Source organism: Schistocerca nitens, chromosome 9 (genome assembly GCF_023898315.1).
Source record: "Schistocerca nitens isolate TAMUIC-IGC-003100 chromosome 9, iqSchNite1.1, whole genome shotgun sequence".
Classification (NCBI taxonomy): Eukaryota; Metazoa; Arthropoda; class Insecta; order Orthoptera; family Acrididae; genus Schistocerca; species Schistocerca nitens.
The window spans coordinates 419,675,593-419,699,003 of NC_064622.1; the positions used below are offsets into that span (position 1 = coordinate 419,675,593).

The 23,411-nt window shown below is 40.3% G+C and overlaps 1 long non-coding RNA gene across 1 annotated transcript in view; it reads left to right on the forward strand.

Annotated features, from left to right (window-relative positions):
* The window catches only part of LOC126203649 (uncharacterized), a 165,442-nt gene that overhangs the window by 67,746 nt on the left and 74,285 nt on the right, over positions 1-23,411 (forward strand). Inside the window, exon 8 of the long non-coding RNA XR_007540330.1 lies at positions 10,619-10,896. This is a non-coding gene — a long non-coding RNA (uncharacterized LOC126203649). The remainder of the gene's footprint in view (positions 1-10,618; positions 10,897-23,411) is intronic.

A 23,411-nucleotide genomic window follows, 5' to 3' on the forward strand; every position in this document is an offset into this window, starting at 1 on the left:
ACCAACACAAACTTGCCAATGTGCAAAATTGACAACAATACTCATCTGAATTCAGGGAGTTGGGTGACAAACTAATGTGAATACAAAACAATGCCGCTGTGTCGTAATTAGTCACTCGTAGACAACCTTAAAATCCCTTTGATGTTGTGCCATGTAGCTCATAGCAAAGTTTTGGACTCTGCCTTGAATAAAATCACACGATTTCTTCAGAACAAAAATCACACTAGCAACCTGGGCTCAACCACACGGCCATCGTTGACATCCTGTTACAACAATGAGCCAGTATACCAATGAAGGCCTCAACCCACTGACCGACAGTTGGTTGAATCATAATGTATGACCTCCCATATGCTTTGTTCACTTAAACTACCTCCATCTAAGTCTGTAGATATTGCCACCATCAGAAATAAATATTGAAACGGCAACTAAAAAGACTGCCTATGTGATTTTATGTCTTTAGTCTTATTTAATATGAAATGAACAAATTCAAAGCGTATGATGTGACCAAGTCAGGTTACAGTCTGAAGTAAGTCCGACATCAGCCAAGCCCCAAGACGTTTTCTTCCATTCAATGGCCTGTCTGTCTTACTTAGAATATATGAGGCTGTTGTGACATCAGACAAGCCACTTTATCAATTATTTGTCTATCAAAACTGCAGTGTCCTATATTGGTTTCTGCAGTGGATACTCTTTAGCAACACTCTCTGAAAAATTATCCCTTCATTTTTACTGTCTTAAAATGCGTTTTTTGCACTTACTATTTTTCTTTCCTTGGTCATTCTTTCCTTGGACTCGTCCGTTCACTGATTTCCAAGTGATATCTGCCCTCAGAAATTCAGTCTTACTAATTGTTTGTGCCTTAGCGAAACCTTTTGTCAGCTCTCCGAAACTTTCTGCAACTATGCTCTCCTTCGTGCCCTAATGACACGGTGCCCTTGTCCCCCTCCCTGTCCTCCCTATGCAACAATGGTAGCTTCCTGCCTTCAGGTGGTCCTACAAATTCTAATTTCAGTGCTTAGTTGAAACTGGTATATCTTGCGATCTAACACTGAAATCACAAAGCATGTTTTCGCAAAACTTACTGTAATCAAATTCTATGTACATCATCAGTGAGCGAGGTGGCGCAATTGTTAGCACACTGGACTCGCATTCGGGAGGACGACGGCTCAATCCCGCGTCCGGCCATCCAGATTTAGGTTTTCAGTGATTTCCCTTAATCCCTCCAGGCAAATGTCGGGATGGTTCCTTTGAAAGCGCATGGCTGACTTCCTTCCACATCTTTCCCTAATCCGATGAGACCGATGACCTCGCTGTTTGGTCTCTTTCCCCCAAACAACCCAACCCCTATGTACATCAAAAAATGGTTCAAATGGCTCTGAGCACTATGGGACTCAACTTCCAAGGTCATAAGTCCCCTAGAACTTGGAACTACTTAAACCTAACTAACCGAGGCAGGATTCAAACCTGCGATTATAGCAGTCGCGCGGCTCCGGACTGAGGGCCTAGAACCGCTAGACCACCGCGGCCAGCCTATGTACATCATCCTGTGAATGCATATACTTATCACTCTCCATCATTTTAATTTATCGACAGATTAGCTATGAGTGTGCTGAGCATGCAAAGTGGAAGAATCTACACTGCCATGTCTCAACCTTCTCACATTGTAAGGAGTCATTCCAATCCCCTCCTTACCCTCTCCCTTAAAACCCACATCCTTTCGTCTTTCCCTCTCCTTCCCTCTTTCCTGATGAGGCAACAGTTTGTTGCGAAAGCTTGAATTTTGTGTGTATGTTTGTGTTTGTTTGTGTGTCTGTTGACCTGCAAGCACTTTCATTTGGTAAGTCACATCATCTTTGTTGTGTGTGTGTGTGTGTGTGTGTGTGTGTGTGTGTGTGTTAAATTTAAAGTTAATTCAAATACAACATATTTCAGTAAGAGTATCTCTTTATGCTATGCATGTAGTGTTATCACAGTTACTTTGTCGTACTACTTAACACTTCACATCTAACTTCACCACCCAGTTTCACGTGCTAGTGCTGGTGTGTTAACCTGTAAGATATGAGGTAAGTGATTATGACCCTCCACCTTGACATCTAACCCTAGGCATGGGACAAAAGAGAGTATTGCTGTCCACCATGTCTGCCATGACACCTTGTACCTCATCAACACCATCGTCCACTCCTGTTCTTACTCCAGTGCCCACTTTCTCGAGATGTGAGTTAGGTTCATAGATGTCAGAATATTAGCCTCATAATGACACCTGAAGGCAACCATTTTCCTCACCATGTAACAAAGTTTGTTTTCTAAGTACACACAGATTAATTTGTTACACTACTTTTTCCAAATATTTTCAGAATAATTTTAGACATGACTTTAGTGATGGAAGCTTAACGTTATTACTCATTATGATTTACTCTGTCCAAGGAATACCACTCATGACTCCATAGACTTTTCCCTGTCCATTATTGTACTTTTTTGTTTATTATAGACTGAAAAATATACTTTCTTGATTGCATTTGCTACATTTACTTAATCACTAGATCTTTTTATATTTACACTTCTGAGACCACCTATTCTGGTGCTCCACACTGCTCAGTCTCTTATTTCCTTACCCAGTTACATAAAATATACAGATCACACACCTGTTTGTGACACAAATTACTCATCTTCTAAACATCAGATACTTGCCCTCATATATATTACATATTCTGCACTGTTACCTTAGTTCCAAGTTACATTTCTATTACATTTATTCCTCTTGTAACCTATTTTACTTAAACCATAAAAACACTGTTCATAGATGTATATCACAGAGCGTTACTTCCAATATCATGGTTTAGCCAGAATTTTGTCTTGTTTTCACTTCATATCCCCCTTGTTATTTTCTCTGTATTTCAAAACTCTATTCACACTGTTCTACTTTTGGGATTTTACGTTTATCATGATATTCTCATGACATCCTGTATCCAACCATTGACTTACTTCACATATTCTCTTGCCATTTCAATAACTTTCTGATTTCTCTGTTGTCTATACGCACATACTGAAGACTACCAGCAATAGATTAAACAGATGAGGAGGAGAATAGAACAAGGAAAGAATGCATTGTTCTACCCAGCTCAAGTACGCACAGTCACCTCACTGTGAAGTTTCCCATAGAGCAGGAAACCTCATACCCTTTTTAATGTGCCTCATCCACCATCCTTTCATCTACTTTACATGCATCTGTTTCTGATCCACCTTCCAGAGGATAACTCTTACATCCTTTGTCTGCTTCCCTTTGAACTCTACAAAGATACAAACTTATATTTCATACTTCTTTTTCATTACAACCTTTGGTCCTACTTCGAAGTTCAAAATTTTCCAGAAAGGCTCCTTTTGCTACAATAATTGTGTTACTACTTCATTTTCCTAACTAAACTCTGCGTGAACAGGCGCCATGAAGTTCTAGCGGTACCGACATGGTGCCATGTCATCCTCAACCCACAGGTGTCACTGAATGCAGATGTGGAGGGGCATGTGGTCAGCACATCGCACTACTGACTGTTAGTTTACAGGACCGGAGCTGCTACTTCTCCATCATGTAGCTCCTCAGTTTGCCTCACAAGGGCTGAGTACACCCCGCTTACCAACAGCGCTCGGCAGACCGAGTGGTTACCCATCCAAGTTCTAGCCCAGTCTGATGGTGTTTAACTTCCCTGATCTGATGACTGCCTTTTCCTGCATGCTGAGATTTTGTTAGAAAACGAATATTTGCATAATTGGAAATACACATGGTTTATTAGGTACCGGTTCAACACATAGCACATACGACAACAATTACAACATACAGAGAAACCAACACAGATGCGTATTACCAACCACTGAACAAGAAATACTGACTTTAGTTATTTAGTTATTAAAGAACACCAAAGATATAAAATACATTAACACTTTCCCTTATTTAATAACTTGCAAAGTCTAATCTTATTACATAAATACTGATATCTAATGGAAAACTGGCTTTTTAAGTATATCAGCAAGTTGTTCTACAGTGTCTATTTTTGCAACTGTGATTTCATAAGCACTAACTAGTTCATGAACAAAGAAATGCCTTGCTTGAATATGCTTCATTCTTAAGTGAAACTCGGGATTCTGGGCAAGCCGGATAGCAGCTTCGTTGTCAGCCTGTAGAACTGGTGTTGCCTCCAATTGGTCCAATTCTGTCAGAAGGTTCTTGATCCAGAAAATTTCTCGAGCAGCTTCACTGGCAGCCACAACCCCTGCTTCAGTTGTGGATGTGGCAACAGAAGATTGCCTTTGACTAATCCAGGAGATAGATGTCCCAGAGTACAGACAAAGGACACCAGATGTTGAGCACCCAGAGCCAAGATCACCACCAACATGGTCGGCATCACAAGAACACTCAAAAACCTGCTTCTTAGAATTGTTTTTATATACAAGTCCATAATTTGTTGTGCCTCTCAGGTATCGTAAGGTTCTTTTAACTTTCACTATATCACGATCTGTTCATTTTCAAGATTTCTTGATACAACACTGACAGCGTATGCAATGTCAGGACGTCTCCCACACATCAGAAACATCAGTGCTTCAACAGCTTTCCTGTATGGAAATTCAGAGTTGCGAGGACTTTCTTCGGTATCATTGTTATTTATAATGGGCATAGTTACAGCCTTGTAGTTCTTCATGTTGAAACGTTCTAGTACTTTCTCTGTCTAATGAGTTTGACTTACACATGTTCTTGTTGGTCAATTTCCAGACCTAAGAAAAATGATGCAGGCACTGAAGTAATTTTAAACTCTTCTCTTAAATCACTGACAATGTCTTCATGTTCCTGTTCCTGTGAGCTGCAATCAGACCATCATCAACATAAAACATAAGGAATATTTTCTTACAGCCTTACTCTCTCATGAAAAGACAAGGATCAGCTTCACTCCTCACAAAGCCCAATTTAGTGAGATGATTATTGAACTTCTCATTCCAGCAATGCGGAACCTGCTTCAGTCCATATAGCCTTTTCTTCAAGCGACATACTCTCCCAGACCCATCATCACATCAAAAATGGTTCAAATGGCTCTGAGCACAATGGGACTTAACTTCTGAGGTCATCAGTCCCCTAGAACTTAGGACTACGTAAATCTAACTACCCTAAGGACATCACACACATCCACGCCCGAGGCAGGATTCGAACCTGCGACCAGAGCGGTAGCGCGGTTGCAGACTGTAGCGCCTAGAACTGCTCCGACACCCCGGCCGGCACATCAACACATCCTTGAGGTTGTTGCATATAAATGGTTTCTTTTAAATCACCATAAGGAAAAGCAATTGAAACATCAGTTTGTTAAAGTTTCATTCTCTCACATTTAGTAGTGCTCGAATGGTAGACACTCTAGCTACAGGACTGAACGTCTGGTCATAGTCAACTCCTCTCTGCTGCGAATAACCCTTAATCACCAATCTTGCATTGAATTTATTGACTGAGCCATCAGCATTTGTTTTAACTTTATACACCCATCTATTAGAAATGGCCCTCTTTGTATATGGTGGGTCAACCACATCCCACGTTTTATTTTCTTGAAGAGCTTTTATTTCAGAATCCGTAGCTTCCTTCCAGAAATCGTTTTGAACAGACTTCATGGCATCGCTGTATGTATCTTGTTCTTGGAAAGATATTGAGAGGTTCATTATATAATCATCAAATTTTGTGGAGGTCTGACGGTTAACCTATAACGTAGACATGGTAAAGCTTCTCCACTTGTGTCTCCCTGATTTTCCTCCTGAGGGTCTTCATCTACATCCAAGGAAATGCCATCCTCTTCACTCTCAGTATCAATACCATTGGTCTGCAGTCTAAGACGCTGGATCCTGATGATTGAAAACATTCACTGGAAAAGTTGAACTTTTCTCACTCTTCAGTGGCCTCTCCTCAAAGATGGTATCTTGTGATCTAATGGGTTTGAACACTTCTCCACAATAAATTGTGTAACTTTCATTGTGATCATATCCAATAAGGAATCCTTTCAGTGCTTTATGGTCCATCTTCCTTCTCTGTTGTTTTGGAATATGAGTAAAGCAAGTGGAGCCTATCACCGGCAGATGTTTCAGTCTTGGCTTCTTTCATACCACAATTCATATGGAGATGTTCCTGGAATACTGGAAGGTCGTGTTCACCAACAAAGTTTCTGTGGGATGTTTGCATGTGCATGCATTATGGCTCTGGCAGTTTCCACAACTGTACAGTTCTCTCTTTCACTGCACTCATTTTGTTCTGTAGTGTATGGTATTGTGAGGCTTTTAATTATACCCTCTTTGTGAAGAATCTCTTTTGCTTGTTTGTTGTCAAATCCTTTCCCATTATCACTCAGAAGTTCCTTGATGGTATGTCCAGCAGCTTTTGCTTCAGCTATTAACTGCCTTAAATATTCTGCAACTCCAGACTTTTCTTGTATGAAATATGTTACCCTAAACTTTGTTCAATCATCTTTTAAAAGAACAAAATACCAGCGTCCTGACGCAGGAGGTACTTGAAACGGACCACGTACATCAGCGTGAATAAGCTCACCTGGTTCTGCTGTCCTCTTTCTGTTGCCAAATGCTAAACGATGAGCCTTGCCATCGATACAGCCTTCACAAAGTTCACTGTCCATTTCCACCTCAATATTTAACTCGCCACAAAGTACTGACTTCACATGGCGCTTATTCTTGTTTCCAAATCTTTCGTGATCGAGCTGCAACATATTGTCTCTGCTAGTGGTATAAACTTCGCTCAGGGAGCTAGGTTTCACATTTCTTACAGCAAGTTTAAAAAGGCCTACAAAGCGATCACCTACCAATCTAGTGACATTATCAATCTTAAGATGATAAATTTCTCCAGTTTATGTGTATTTACTTTCTGGATGTTTATCCTGTGCTGGAAGAACAGAGAATAGATTCTTGTGAATCTGAGGTACATACCATACATCTGTCGAGGTAATTCTGTTCCATTTTCCTCCAACTGCTGCTTCTGTGTCTATTGAACCTTTTCCAATTGCTTCAATTATGTCACCATTAGCTGTAGTAACTGAGTGTTTTGTTAGAAAAGACTGAAATGTTTTGAAACAATTCCTATGATTTGTAATGTGACTTGTTGCACCATTGTCCATATACCAGTCGTCATTTCTACATTCAGAGTTCGTCAAAGAAGATGTCACAGCAAGAAGTAGCGTATTTGTATCTGTGGTAGCCAGTTTTGGAGGTTTGCCATCCGCTGCCCACTTTCTGCACACTTTAATTGTATGGTTGGGTTTCTTGCAGTAATTACATATTTTCTTCTTCTTCTCTATTGGATTTACTTGCTGAAATGACAGACTTGATGAGTCTGTAGTGAGGGCTTCTTGTTTACTAAAATCATCCTCCTTTGTACTCAGAGCTTTTTCATATGCACACAATTGATTTGTTAAATTATCAATTGTTCTGTCATCTCTAGACGTTAGCATTCAACTAGATTTAAACGAAAAATAGTCTTCTGGTAGTGTACCTAATATTTTACAAATCAAAAACAAATCAGGCATTTCTGAATTATTTACGATATCTTTAGTCATTTCCTGTTCCAATTCACTCCACAAATTTTTCAGTTTGGAAATATGTGTCGCAATATCGTCTTCAGGAGCCTTTTTGTAACTAAAGGACTGCAAACAAAGGTTGTAAACTTTGTCTTCAAAGAAACCATCAAATATTTTGTGTAATTATGTCCACACTTCACATGCTGTGTTTATATGGATTATTTTCTGCAAAGTTTTTTCCAACATATTTGTAGTCAAAACAAGTAGAGCGTTGCTGTCTGCTTTGTTAAAAGCTTCTAAAGCAGTTTTGTAGATCACCCTTTGTTCAACAGTAGCACTTTCTGAAATAATACTAGGTTTCACTAACCTGCCTTCCACAACATCAAGTGCGCCAGGAATTCCTCATAGACAAATACTTATTTTGTATTTCCAAGTGTTCCAATTTGTTTTGCCTTCCACCACTCCAATGTTGATAATTCTTGTTGAATTCATCGTTGGTTGCGTGGAATTAAGAATTTCAAAAACGTCTTCTTGGAGACAACTTTAAAAACCTTTTGCACAGAGCTACGTTATTATTTTGGTACAAGTGTCCTTTTAGCGCGCACCTGGGCCCATAACCTGCTGAGATTTTGTTAGAAAACGAGTATTTGCATATTTGGAAATACACATGGTTTATTAGGTACCGGTTCAACACAAATCACGTACAACAACAACAACAACAATATACAGAAAAACCACACACAGGTGCGTTTTACCAACCACTGAACATAAAATAATGACTTTAGTTATTTAGTTGTTAAAGAGCGCCAAAGAAATAAAATACATTAACATTGCATGTACATTATTATACAACAGCACTCGTCATTTACATCACAACAATGCATATTAAAAAATCGGTACCTATGAACATGTTAACACTGAGTTTCTGATTTCTCTAACGTGTGCATTTCTGTGACCAAAACTTTGAACTGCAAGAGTAGTTTGACTTCGTGTTGGATAGTTTTTCGACACCATCCCTGTAGCACCAAAAATTTTAACGTTACAGATCAGCAGTAGTACTGTGTCCATTTTGCTGGGTGAAGTCACTGAAATCTATGAACAGTGTCAACCAATACCTCACTTTCTAAACCACCTACGGCTACTTTTACAGTCGGATTGACATCAGCTGAAATGGGCACCAGCTCTCCTCCATACAACAACTCTTTTATTTTGGCTTTTTTTACCAAACTCAGTCACAGGCATCGAATTTCTATCATTTCTCTTCCTATTCACCATTCAGCCTGGGAGTCTAAAAGCACAATGCATAAGTGCTATCAAATCTTGATGGCAGTTCATATTTGGAATCTCTATCAAATACAAATTTATAAATCATATTAGTTTCGTCTAGAGGCACTCTTGCATTTTGAAATAAACATGCTTGTTTGAATTCTCTCGCTTGCAGTTCAGAAGTGCTTGCTTCCTTGCAGTCTTTCATATACTGTTCTGGAGCCTGGTCCCCACACTCGCCACATCAATGAATTTTTATTTCTTATTGTTCCTGCTTTTTGTCAAACTTTCACACAATTCCAATAGTACCAGCAGTGTTTAATTCGTCAGTTATGTCATAATAATAGCTGGTGTGCAAGTCAGGTGACTCTTCACACACACTCGGTGGTGCAGTAATGTCTCCCCACTCATCAATGTCTCCATTCCTACCAAGTTCACTAGAACTTCCCATCAACTGCCCAACCAAGCTATTAAGCAATCTTGTTCCCCCACTGAGTGCACCTCCTCGCCACCAAGGTCACCTGTGGCAGCTGCTATACACACTTCATTTATACTCCTCACTATTTCTTGCCAGTATTCTACTTAAAACTGGTCATCAGCATGACTCATTTTCTGTTGCCTGTCATGCACATCATCAAAGGGGCACCAGTCTTCCATCTTCCCGCAGTTGCTGTGGTATATTTTGCACTATAATGTAAGGGCCATGTTGAATATTAGACTCTTTTGAGGAAACGTTCATAATTCTCGTAATTGTCACGGAGTGGTGCTACAAGTTCTCACCAAACACAGAATGGTAACAAAAGTTTTATACCCACAGCAACTGCACAGCTACCCCCTCATCAGTACTTACAGAATGCCTCCTCCTGTGCCCTGACCAGTTTGATACTAGTCTTCGGTCCGGAAATCTATCAGCAGTTCTCACTAAATTGCTGTAGACCAATATTCTGTCAAAAAATGGACCTTGAGAAATGATTACAGTACTTAGTTACATCATTCACCTGTCTCAAGACATCATCTATGAATTGGTCTGCTGTAAAAGAAGTAGAGAGCGAATGAGTTGTAGAAAAGGTAGTAAGAGCAACTTGGCTTTCTGCGAGTAGTATCCAAGGCTATATCCTCAAAGTCTCATGTGAATGGCCTTAGGAGCATCTGGTTCCATGGCTAAGTAAAGATGAGGGCAGCAACCAGGCAACAGTTGGTTACCGCTTCACAGTGGGCTTACAGCATTTGTTCAGAGATCCATGGAAGTACAACTTCTTGACATGGCTGGAAGTACGAGAAGATTGTACTGAAAGATGTTAGGCGATTAGCCAGTTTCATCCATAGCTAGTTTCACACTCTTGGATATTATGGTACAACGTAGTGGTATAAACAGTAACAAACGATATGAGCAGATTGAAACAAACAAAAATTAACAAAATATTGGCACTAGTAACTTCACTAGGCAAAAATTACATCATATCATTACCTTTCTCAAAGTATCATTAACCACAAAGCCACATGGCAAGATTAAAATATAAGGATGTCCCTCATATAACTGTAAAACATAGAAACTGTAGCTTATACATTTGAAATCCATGGTGGTAACAGCTAAAGAGGCGAATCTTCTAAAATGTAATAATTTTTTCCAGTTTAAAATTAGTTTCAAAGTTGGAAACTGACTCCTTTTGATGAATTCTTCATTGTGATATGCACCTCCCTCTACTCTTTATGTGTAAGGTCTATGTGTTTTGGCATACAACTTGAAATTTGACATTTCTCTTGTGTGGCATAGGCACCAGCACTTAAATCAGCGTGTTTGTTGTCCACAGGTGTGCTTGTTTGTCGTGGTCAGGCCTAATGTCCCATGTGACGGGTCAGCCAGCAGTGACAAAGTCATTACTATTGGGGAGGACACCCACCTTCCAGGCAACGGGGACAGCTTATCACCGACGAGGATTTTTTTCCTGTTGTGGGGGGTATCCGCCTACTATAAGTGCAGCCAACAGACTAGCAGCACCACATGCCGATGTCATGGACACTGACAAGACACCACCTATTGGCTGGAGACGCTGTGGTTCTGCTGCTACAACAGAAACATTACGTCATTGTGAGGCTAACATCAGTTCAGTCAGCAATGTTTGCCTGGCATTTAAAACTGAGTTTTGTTTACAATAAACAAATTATTTGAGCAACATGAGAATACTCATTGAGCGTAACTATTGTTGTTTAATAGTTCTCGTAAAAACATTCACTGAGATCAGTGTAGGGCATCTGTTTTACCTTTGTAGTAAAGCGTTAGTTATACAATGGTACATGCATTGGCCTATTCACTTTCATTCAGCATCTTGTTCCATCAGAAATTTAACAGCATTGTTGAATGCATTCACTGCCAACCACTTAGCCTACCTGTAGCAATGTATGTTATGCATCACCAACCTTGCAATTTCTTCATGGCAGAACTCTCAATACAGATCAAGTTTCCAGAGCTTCATGTTTCCGAAGCCATCTTCAGAGTATAACAGTCCCAGATCGAGAGATAATGCCTGAGAAAAGAAACTTATAATAAAGAATAATTTATCTGTGGTTGTCACAGACACAGCTACAAACTAATAATCCTGTCTTTTTACCCATGCAAATCTTAACACTTAAACATCGCCAATGACACACTCTGCCTGCGAAATGGCCACACCAATTTAGTTACTGCACTGTGTTCATTCGCTTCATCACAGATATTTCATATGAAAAGTCAGAATAAAAACGAAATAATTTCATGCTTGGCAGAGCGGGTGCACCAACATACATCATTGGTTGAGGAAATGACGCCTTGCAGTCACCTGAGTGGACATCGGTCCCTATCAGCCAACTTCCATGACTGGTGGCCGGAGTGTGGTGCGACAAAGGCAAACTTTAGAGCACAGTCTTTCGAGTTGGATCACACCCAACAGCTCTTTCGCACAACATTTTTGTATCTTTTTCTATTACTGAAAGTCAGAAAGTGAAATACATTATTTTTACTCTTCCATTGTAGCAAACTGATACTTCTAGCTTTTAGGGGAATGTAAATACATGTCAAGTATTGCACAACACATAGTAGATATTGACTGCTGTATCAAAACACTATTTCTGGGAAGCTGGATCTTCCCCCATGTGGTGAGAGGTAGTAATAGGTAATGAATCCAGGAACATTGTCGAACAATATTGTTTTTGTGGTGCAGGTGTTAATCGTGGGCAAAGGCATAATGTTACTTGATCGGAATGACCGCCACACCCACCTGTCAACGTTATTGCGACACTGTTTGTCGAAAATTTTGAACTATCGTAGGCAAAAGAGCATCATGGATGCCCAGTATCATACCTGTATTTTGTGAAGCTATCCTATTACTTACGAACAACAGACTCATTTTTCATATTATCTTATTTGTAATAACTTCTTATTAACTGGATAATTTGTATACGTCAGTGTCATAGATAATAACAGTGACCACTGCAGTAGTCCATTATCTCTGCCCGTCATACAGGTTGACTTTTCTAAACGAATATACGTTTCGAAACGACAAAGATATTAGTCATTGTCAACATAAATTGTGATTTACATATTGCTGATACGGCGTAACGTACTTACATGAAGTAATAAATGCAACCAAAATCACAAAATACAGTTACAATTTATTGAGGACTGGGTGAATACCAGGTAAGAAGTGAATGAAAATTTGTATTTGCTGTCGCTATAAGCAAGTCACAGGGACAAAAGTTTCCAAACGCAGGATCGTATTTATCATATCCATTCTTTACTTACAGGCAGTTGCATGTAGCCATTTCAGGACCAACTAAATCAACTAACATTTTCGTATCCCTTAAGGAAAATGAAAAATAAAAAGTTCATGAAGCTCAAATTCTTATACGATATATCATTTACAGCGAGGTATACTAAAGCTCTGGAAACAATTTCGTTCAAATTTTCTGTGTGGAAATATATAGAAAAGGGTGCGTCATAAATTTGATTATTATTTTTCTTTTTCGGTTTATTTTTAAAGAACTTTTTTCAGTTCACGCAACTGTCATCCTAACTACGATCTTATTCCAAATACTGTTGTTATTTAAAACTATGAAAGCGCTAAAGTTTCGTAAGGGCCCCTGATGAATAATAATGTCCAGCCGAATCGAACAACACTGTTGGAGGTTCTCTTGCAGTGAGAGAATATTTGGCAAATGGGCTGGCCTGTCCGTTTCTTGAGACGTAAATCCCATCGAGCACATGTGAGATCCATTAGGGAAACGTATTGCAGCATATCCACATTCACCAAGGACCATCCATCAGATCTCAGTCCTGCTGGTAGATAATCAAACGCCCTGCCACAAAAAATTATTATCAGCCTTACGGTCAGCATAGAGCAATAGAGCCTGCACTGTCATCAGTAAGAACCATGTCCCTCCATTTGTAAACTTGGGGACCATCAGGAAATGCCGACACGTTAGTGTAATTCTACTTTGAATGAAATTGTTATTTCCGTTCTTCTCATTGCGCACTTCTTTCTGTGACCTTCTCCAATACATTGTAGCAGTTCTTTCTATGAGTGGCCCACATTTCAGTTTACCATATTACTTGGCAAAGAGACATCTCACGAAAATTACAAACTTTTTGTCCATAAGGTTTGCAAAACAGCTATATTGCCATGACCTGGTACTCAAATAGCCAAGGTATTGAAGATACTGCAAAACATCATTCACAATAACATTCTACTCAGCTATTATGTTTCTCTACTCAACCGCGATCACAAGGCCATCTGCAATTATCTACCACAACACCAAGAATACCCCATACGCAGTCAGATAGTGATGATAACGCTACATACCAGTCCTGTTGTGAGACATGACGCAGGAATACGACATCATTTTTGTTCATCTCATCACATCTGGCTCTGCAGTTATTATCACCATTCAAAATTAATTTTTGTGCCTAAAATACACTACTGACCATTAAAATTGCTACACCAAGATGAAATGCAGATGATAAATGGGTATTCATTGTACAAATATATTATGCTAGATCTGACATGTGAGTACATTTTCATGCAATTTGGGTGCATAGATCTTGAGAAATCAGTACCCAGAACAACCACCTCTGGCCATAATAACGGCCTTGATACGCCTGGGCATTGTGTCAAATAGAGCTTGGATGGCGTGTACAGGTACAGCTGCCCATGCAGCTTCAACACGATACCACAGTTCATCAAGAGTAGTGACTGGCGTATTGTGACTAGTCAGTTGCTCGGACACCATTGACCAGACGTTTTCGATTGGTGAGAGATCTGGAGAATGTGTTGGCCAGGGCAGCAGTCGAACATTTTCTGTATCCAAAAAGGCCCGTACAGGACCTGCAACATGCAGTCATGTATTATCCTGCTGAAATGTAGGGTTTCGCAGGGATCGAATGTAGAGTAGACCCACGGGTCATAACACATGTGAAATGTAACGTCCACTGTTCAAAGTGCCATCAATGTGAACAAGATGTGACTGAGACTGACACCCATACCATCATGCCAGGTGATAATGCCAGTATAGCGATGACGAATACATGCTTCCAATGTGCGTTCACCGCGATGTCGCCAAACACGGATGCGACCATCATGATTCTGTAAACAGAACCTGGATTCATCCGAAAAAATGACGTTTTGCCTTTCGTGCACCCAGGTTCGTCGTTGAATACATCATTGCAGGCGTTCCTGTCTGTGATGCAGCGTCAAGGGTAACCACAGCCATGGTCTTCGAGCTGATAGTCCATGCTGCTGCAAATGTTGTCGAACTGTTCGTGCAGATGGTTATTGTCTTGCTAACGTCCCCATCTGTTGACTCAGGGATCGAGACATGGCTGCACGATACGTTACAGCCATGTGGATAAGATGCCTGTCATCTTGACTGCTAGTGGTACGAGGCCGTTCGAATCCAGCACGGCGTTCCATATTGCCCTCCTGAACCCACGGACTCCATATTCTGCTATCAGTCATTGGATGTCAACCAACGCGAGCAGCAATGTCATGATACGTTAAACTGCAATCGCGATAGGCTACAATCCAACCTTTATCAAAGTCGGAAATGTGATGGTATGCATTTCTGCTCCTTACATGAGGCATTACAACAACGTTTCACCAGGCAACCCAAACTTTCCTCATGTCAGCACATTGGAGGTGTCGCCACCGACCCCAACCTTGTGTGAATGCTCTGAAAAGCTAATCATTTGCATATCACAGCATCTTCTTCATGTCAGTTAAATTTCGCGTCTGTGGCACATCATCTTCATGGTGTAGCAATCTTAATGGCCAGTAGTGTACCTGCTACATAATAGTACATCATTTTATTTATCAACATCAGTGTTGAAGTAACAGTAAATCTCATTGCACCTCTTGAAGTATTGTCACCTTGAGCCACACCTGCATGAATACTCTAAGCCACCTTTAGGTGCCTGGCAGAGGGTTCATCAAAACACTTTCACTATTCCTCTACCATTCCACTCTGTAAAAGTGAATGGAAAAAACAAACTTTGCTGAAAAGATGTCACTACTCTCAAAAACAGTTTCGTTTTCATGAATGGAATGATTAGTCATGTATCATGTCCATCTCTCTCTCTTCTAATTTTTGATAATACCAAATGAGCTGCCTTCTCTGAACTTTTTCAATGTCCTCTGTCAGTCCCATCTGGTAAGGGTACCTTACTGCACAGTCATACCCTAGCAGAGGATGGACAAGCAAAATGTAGGCAATCTTCTTAGTAGACCAGTTGCATCTTCTAAGTGCTCTGCCAGTAAAATGAACTCTTCGGTTTACCTCCCCCAAAATATTACCTATGTGATCATTCGAATTCCAAGAACATTGCATCATAATGATGAACAACAGAGGTACTGCAATATTGTAACCATCCACCGACACGTAGCAAGTGACTTTCAGTTAAAAATGTCACCCCTGTAGTTAACATACGAATGCCAGTTGTAAATGCATGGCTGTGGGTCACACTCAGATAGCCTAATGATAAAGTGACCACTCCCGATAAGTGGGAAATCCGCATTTGAGTCCTGTTACAGCACAAATTTTCATCATTGTCATTCAGCTATACAGCTGATGGTTGTCCATGCTGTGCCTGTTCTTTTCCACATGCATGCATGTCTAAAGGAACATTCCAGTGTGCTTCAGAACAACAAAGCCACTGCAATATTTTATTTATCCACCAATACTGGGCTAGTGACTTTCAATTAAAATATCTCTCCTGTACCGGAATATACATAACAGATGTACAAGTGCAGGTTGATGACATATGGAAGTTTGGGTCTAGCCATGGAGAATTCTTGGGTAGCCTAATGGTAAACTGACAGCTATTAATAAGCCAGAAGTCTGCCGCAAGTCTAGGTCCGGCACAAAAAAATTTTCATTGTCACTCCATTATACAGCTAATGTTTGTCAATATTTGCAACTACAAATACATTTCGTGTACTTGTCTGACTCAGTTCTGTTGTCAAGTTGACAAGAAAATATCTTGAAGAAGCCTCTTCAGGGAGCTAAGAATTCATATACTTAGATGTCAGTACATATACTCCAATCCAGTACATGTCAGTTATACCGGTATTTCTGGTTGATGATAAAAGTGAATTTAGGGTGAATTCATAAATTCACTAACACAATATTAGAATTAAATGTAATTTTATATAGATTACATATCAATCTCTAGTATTCAGAATGGAGCTTATTTATTCTGGTGCAAAAAGTTATAATTGGTTATAAATTGATTTATGACAGGAAACTGAAAGTATCCAAATATTTAAAGTCAAAATAAAAGAATGTACTATCCATTCTATGTGCAGTGTACTCAAGGATACTCAAGAATACTCAATAATATAAATTGTGTTTATGTTTTCAAGTATGTAGGTAGCTGGTTGTGGTCTGCATAAAGTTGCTGAAACACTCTGAAGTGTTAAAACAAAAGAAGAAGAGCATAATATTCTAATTCCAAAGAAAGTAGATGTATATAGGTATGGATATTACCAAACAGTACATTTAATATGTGAAATACTAACATAAATTATTTGTCGAAGAATGAAAAAAATGGTAGAAGCCGGCCTTGGGGAAGATCTGTTTGAATCCCAGACAAATGTAGGAACGTGTGAGGCAATATTGACTCTGTGGTATTTCTTAGAAGATAGATTAAGGAAAAGCAAACCCACATATACAGCATTTATAAACTTAAAGAAAGCTTTTGACAATGCTGATTGGAATAAAATTGTAATTGAGGCACAGCCTAAAAACAGGGAGCCAAAGGTTATTTACAACTTGTTCAGGAACCATATGTCGATTATGAGTCAGAGGGCATGAAAGGAAAGCAGTGGCTGAGAAGAGAGTGAGATGGGGTTGTAGCCTATCCCTGATATTGTTCAATCTGTATATTTAGTAAGCAGTAAAGAAACCAAAGAAAAATTAGGAGTGGGAAATAAAGACCAATGAGAAGAAATAAAAACTTAAAGATTTGCTAGTGAGATTGTAATTGTCAGAGACAGCAAAGAACTTAGAAGAGCAGAATGGACAGTGTCATGAAAGGAGGTTAAAAGATGAACATTAACAAAATCAAAACAAGGATGAGGGAATGTAGTCAGGTGATGCAGATGGAATTAGATTAGGAAATGAGACATTTAAAGTATTAGATGAGTTTTGCTGTTTGAGCAGCAAAATAACTAATGATGGTCAAAGTGAGAGGATGTAAAATGTGGATTGGCATTGGCAAGAAAAGTGTTTCTAAAGAAGAGAAATTTATTAATGTTGAACATAGATTTAAATTTTAGGAAGTATTTTTCTGGAAGTATTTCTATGGAGTGTAGTTCTGTATGTTTGTGGATGATAAACACTTTAGACAGGAAGAAACAGAGGCTTTTGAAATGTGGTGCTGCAGAAGAATACTCAAGACTGGATGGGTAGGTCATGTAACTAATGAGGAATTACTGAATAAAAATGGAGAAAAAAGAAGTTTGTGGCACTGCATGACTAGAAGAAGGAATTGGCTGATGGGACACATTCTGACATGTCAAGGGATCAAAAATTTAGTATTAGAGGGAAGTGCAAGGGAGGGAGGCCAAGAGATGAATACAGTACTCAGGTTCGAAAGGATGTAGCATACAGTAGCTATTTAGAGATGCAGAGCCTTGTGTGAGATAGAGTAATGTGGAGAGCTGCATCAAGCCAGTCTTCAGGCTGTGTGTGGCATAATGCAGTAGATTTTCATGGTTTAACCATGGACCAAGAACTGTGGTGTTCCTCAGCAGGCCAGAGGTCACAGGCGATGGATTTCAGGAATTGCGACTGTCACAATGCAAGTACATTGAACAGTGCAGAATTTTATAGTCATTTTATTTATTCTATTACATTTTGGCACTTCAAAAGTAGTTTATATTTTAAAAGTATGGATGATAAGACAAAGAAAATTGTGGTAGTCACTGCAGTTTGTATGATACGTATTTATTGAAAGAAAACTCACACGATACCTGTAGAATAATTGCCATAACACAGTGGATAATAACCGACAATAACAGACGTAGTAGAAGCAGTATTTTATTGGCAGGCACTCAGTGTTGATTTACACAACTCTTCCTCAGCTTACATATTTCCTTCAAGAGGCTTACTTTTTTCTGAGGTTATTTCTGGAAGTAGTGAAGGAATTTTAAATCTGTCTTGTGACTCCAGCACAATGCCTATTTTTGTCATCAATGTGTTTTGCTTTATTGAAATAAAATAACATCAGTGGTCTGAATGAAACATATATACCATTTTGCTTGCTGTCTCCATCTAAAAACAGTTCATTACAAAAGATGTTGATGTTATTACTTAACATTTTTGTTCAGAAGTTTATAAATGCAGAAGTCCTTACATTTTTTATCAACTTACATCTTTCCTTACTCTTGAGATCAATATTTGTCAGGGAAAAATGCTTAAAACTTATCTGGAAATCAGAGAAATATCAGGGAATTTCACATGAGGAACCTTGTGGCAACCCTGGAGAAATATTAAGAAACACTTGCCTCGATAATTCAAAAACCTACAAATGATTACAATCCACAAAAATCAAACCCCCTTGGACAAAAAAGGATATTGGAGGGTGGGTCAGACTTCAATATAGGATTCTTTTTCGAATAGATGATTAATTATGTATCATAACAATTGTTTTACCATTGTCATTACACACATACCTTGACCTTTCAGAATCATCCCCAATAAAACAATTCACTCCAGTTTTGTAAAGCTAAATTTTACAATCCAGCAAAACAGTGGTAAAACAATCAAAATTTTAAATACCCTTGTGTGGTTTGCATGATTAGGCTTATAAATGTCATTAATACCTTAAGCAACCACAATGTTGTAATTTCTGCCCCAAGTAAGCTATCCAAAAACATCTCTAGAGACAATACCTCCAGTTACTTTCAAGTAGCAAGCATAATAGATTCAAAAACCAAGAACATCATGAAACACTTAAACTAGAACAACTTGACATTACAAACAGAATTAATTTCTTCACCCTCCTAGGCGTACTACTTGTATTGCAGTGTTCTGGACCTGCCGCGGAGCTCAATCAACATGCCCACTGCTTCACAGGTGACATGTTGCACAACACTACATGATCAAAACACAGCCCACTGCTTCACAGTCTGTCATTGAGACCAGTGTTACGTCAACACCGATTTATAAACTTCGACAACAGTAAATTTACCAATTAATAATATGCCAATTAAGGATCCTCTGACTGCTGTGGTGCCAGCTTATAGACATGTAGACTTGCTAAGGTGAGTGCAACATTGCACAACATTAGGAGTGAAAGGTCAACAGTGTCTTTCATTAACTGGTAATCACAGGTCAGTGACAAGGCTCATATTAACCTCCGTGTCTTAACCTAAACAAGCAAAGCGAATGTCAAGGAGTAAAGTTCATCACCTCAGCAGATGAGTATGAGTTCCAGATAATTCTATCAAATGGTCAGACAGTTTAACAGTCAGAGGTCACCATAATTTAATCAATACATCCAGTCACCAGAAAAGGAAGTTCAAACAACAACAGTTCACAGCAACTCATGTTATGCCTCTGCCTGATGGAAACATTTATACCGACTGGCCCATTAGTCAAATGTACTCTGCTCCCCTCCCACTGTACTGGTGTTGGCTGACCACACTGTTTTTGATCAGCGCCCTCTGTCCATAGTTATGAGACCTCCAAGAGATATTGCAGCTCAACAATTCACATTGCTCTAAAAGCCTGCTGCTTGTGTACCTACTGTGGGCTGAGTACATACTCTTTGGTCCTGCAATAGACTCATTGGAAAATTGATACAGCTTTATCAATAACACATAGTGAAACTTTACATTTTGTATCCCGCCTGGATAGGCAGTGTGTGGATCTGGTCCTGTGAACTGCTTCTGTAATGTAGGCCGAGAGTGAAGGAGGCAAGTAGGAGCAGGAGAAGTGAAGCACTTTGGTACTGCATGTAACTGTAACACTTTTAATAGACTCAAAAACACAAGTAAATATCAAATGCATACATAACTTTGGCTAGGATGAGCACATAGGTGTAAAGCTGTATTCCATGTCTAATCCTGTGAAGTTAGGATGACTGTTCTGTATAATATCAAAACTAACAAGTACACGTTGCTCTCCAAACTCTAACTGAACATAACTAATACAAAGCCACAATAGCAAGTTAACCCACATTTTAGTAGAAGCAACGTTTCCAGGCCATCTGCTCCTGATGAAAAAGGGCCAGAAATCAAGACGGCACTCAGTGAGCTCCACAATGTCGGCCAGAGGGTGCTGTGGTCGGCGTAGTTAGTCTTCTTTTGGAGTGCAAACTTATGAGAGCGTGCACCTACATTGTGGCATCGTAACTATAGTTGCCACACCCCTCCCCCTAAAACAGTGCACCGTCATGGAATAGGGCTTCCGACGGTGGGGGGGAGAAACCCAGTGGCAGCGCAATTTAGGGGGCGGACAGCTGAATTGCTGGGACGTGCTGCCCACCTGCATCCCTAAATTGCTTGTGAGGGGGCAAGGAAAATGCCCCTTGCAAAACCTGCCTGGGACGTGCACCACCACTGGGTATGCTCAGACGCATAGGCAGAGCAACAACCTCCATACACGACGGTGGTGGTGTGACATCAGCCTCAGCGACCATCGGCTCAGGCACCACAGAGGAATACTACAGCGACGGCAGCTGGAGGTGGGGCCGTGGCAGTGATGAGAGGCACCCACCCGCTGCAGCAGACTGGACCTGCGGCACAGTCAGGGGAGCCTGTGCCGTAGGCGCGAGCAGCGGTGGTGCCATTGTATGAGTCGTGGGCTGTGGCAGCAGAAACCGTGAAGCATCCAATTCTGCCAGAAAAGAACCAGCAGCAAAAAATTGAGGACGTAACAGAAAATATCTGGTTTCGGTGTCACTTGACAGTGCCAGAGGGACCAGAAATCACAAACAAGGCATGGCCAAGCTGGCGAAGAATGCGCACCTGCTCCCAGTGCTGCCTGACAGAGAAAACATGATAGAAAAGCAAATCATGTGGTGCCCAGCCAGAACAAGGCAAAGCAGTGGAAGCGTGCAGCAACAGGTGCAACATCTGCAATACCGACCGATGTGCGCGGCCATATAGCAGTTCCACTGGGGAACGGGCGCCACATGGCTGGGAGCGATATGAAGCAAGGAAATTCCATAGCACATACTTGCTAGAGTGTGTGGGAAGCAACTTGTTCATCTGTGACTTAAACGTACGCACAAAGGGTTCAACCTCGTCATTCGTCTGGGGGTAGAACGGGGCTGAGGTCAGATGGCGAATTCCATTAGCAGCACAGAACACTTAAAACTCAGAGGACACAAATTATATGCCATTGTCGGAGACAATGACTTCATGAAGGCTCTCAATGCAGAAAATAGACGTCAAGGTCTGAATAGTACTGGCAGATGTGGTACAAGACATAGGTACAACAAAAGGAAAGTTGCTGTAATCATCAATGACTATCAACCAGCGGGTGTCCCAGAAAGAACCCGAGAAATAATTATGAACACGCTGCCAAGGTGCAGTAGGAGTCAGCCATGTGAAGAAGCACTGGCAGGGAGCAGATTGGTGCTCCACGCAAGAGCGACAATTAAGAAGCTAATTCTCAATTTTTGTTATCAATACCGACCCAAGTGCAGTGACGACACGCTAATTGCTTCATCTGCACTATACTCCAATGACCAGCGTGCAGTAAGCAGAGGATTTCCAACTGCAATGAACGAGGTACAACCACATGAGACTGATCAGTGTCAGTTTGTAACAAAATAACACCATGGTGTACAGACAAGTTATGACGCTGCACAAAGTAACATCGAACAAGGGGAGAACTAATATGCATAGCACGCAGAAGCCATTGAGTGCGAATATACTGGAAGCAATCTGCAAATAAGCAACGGCGGCTGTCGCGAAAGCAATGCAATGAAAATCCAACGGAAACCATCAGTGAAAACCTTATCTTGCAAATCAATGAACATGCATCACAACCCATAGCTAGACGAGACAAAGCATTGGCATTGTCATGCTGGGCGGTAGGACAAAACAAAATTTCATAATTGTAGTTAGACAAAAACAAAGACCAACGTTGCAACTTTTGGGCAGTATGGGCCAGAACTGGCTTTGACGAGTGAAACAAGAAAGTCAAAGGCTTATGGTCGGTGACCAAATAGAACTTCCAACCGTACAAAAATCATGAAATTTTGTCACTCCATATACAATAACTAAACCATCTTTCTCGATTTGAGAATAGTTTTACTGGGCAGAATTGAGTAATTTAGACACAAAAGTGACCGGGGGGTCAACAGAAGTAATGCGGTGCAACAGAACAGCTCTGATGCCGTGAGAAGATGCATTGACAGCCAAAACAACTGGATTTTTAGGGATCGGAAGGAATCAGTGATCATTCAACAGGGTAGATTTGAGCTTGTGGAAAGCAGTGTCACAGTCCAAAGATCAAACAAAAGGAACGTTCCTACGCCGAAGGCGATGTAAAGGTGCTGCAATGTGCACGGCATTTGGTATAAACCAAACATAATATGTAATTCTGCCCAACACAGACTGAAGTTCTTTCAAGTTCCAGGGTGCTGGCAGGTCCCTGATTGCACGGAGATGTGATGGTGACGGGTGGATACCCTGTCCATTAATCGTATGTCCTAAATATCGAATCTCAGTTTGAAAAAAATTGGCCTTGTCTCTGTTACACTTGAGTCCTGCCTGCAAAAGTACAGTAAATAAAGCATGCAAATTCTGCAGATGTTTTTCAGGGGTGTGACCTGATACCACAATATCGACCATATAATTGGAACAACCAGGGACATTGGCACACAACTGCTGCAAGTACAACTGAAAAATAACAGGAGTTGAAGCACAACTGAACGAAAGGTGGCGAAACTTGAACAATCCAAGGTGGGTGTTGCTAACAAAATATCGCCGCAACTGTTCATTGAGTGGAATTTGAAACTATGCGTCCCGCAAGTCAATTGTGGAAAAGAATTTAACCGCACCAAGCTTAACAAAAATGTCTTCAGGACATGATAAGGAAAACGTAGCTACCACCGTCTGG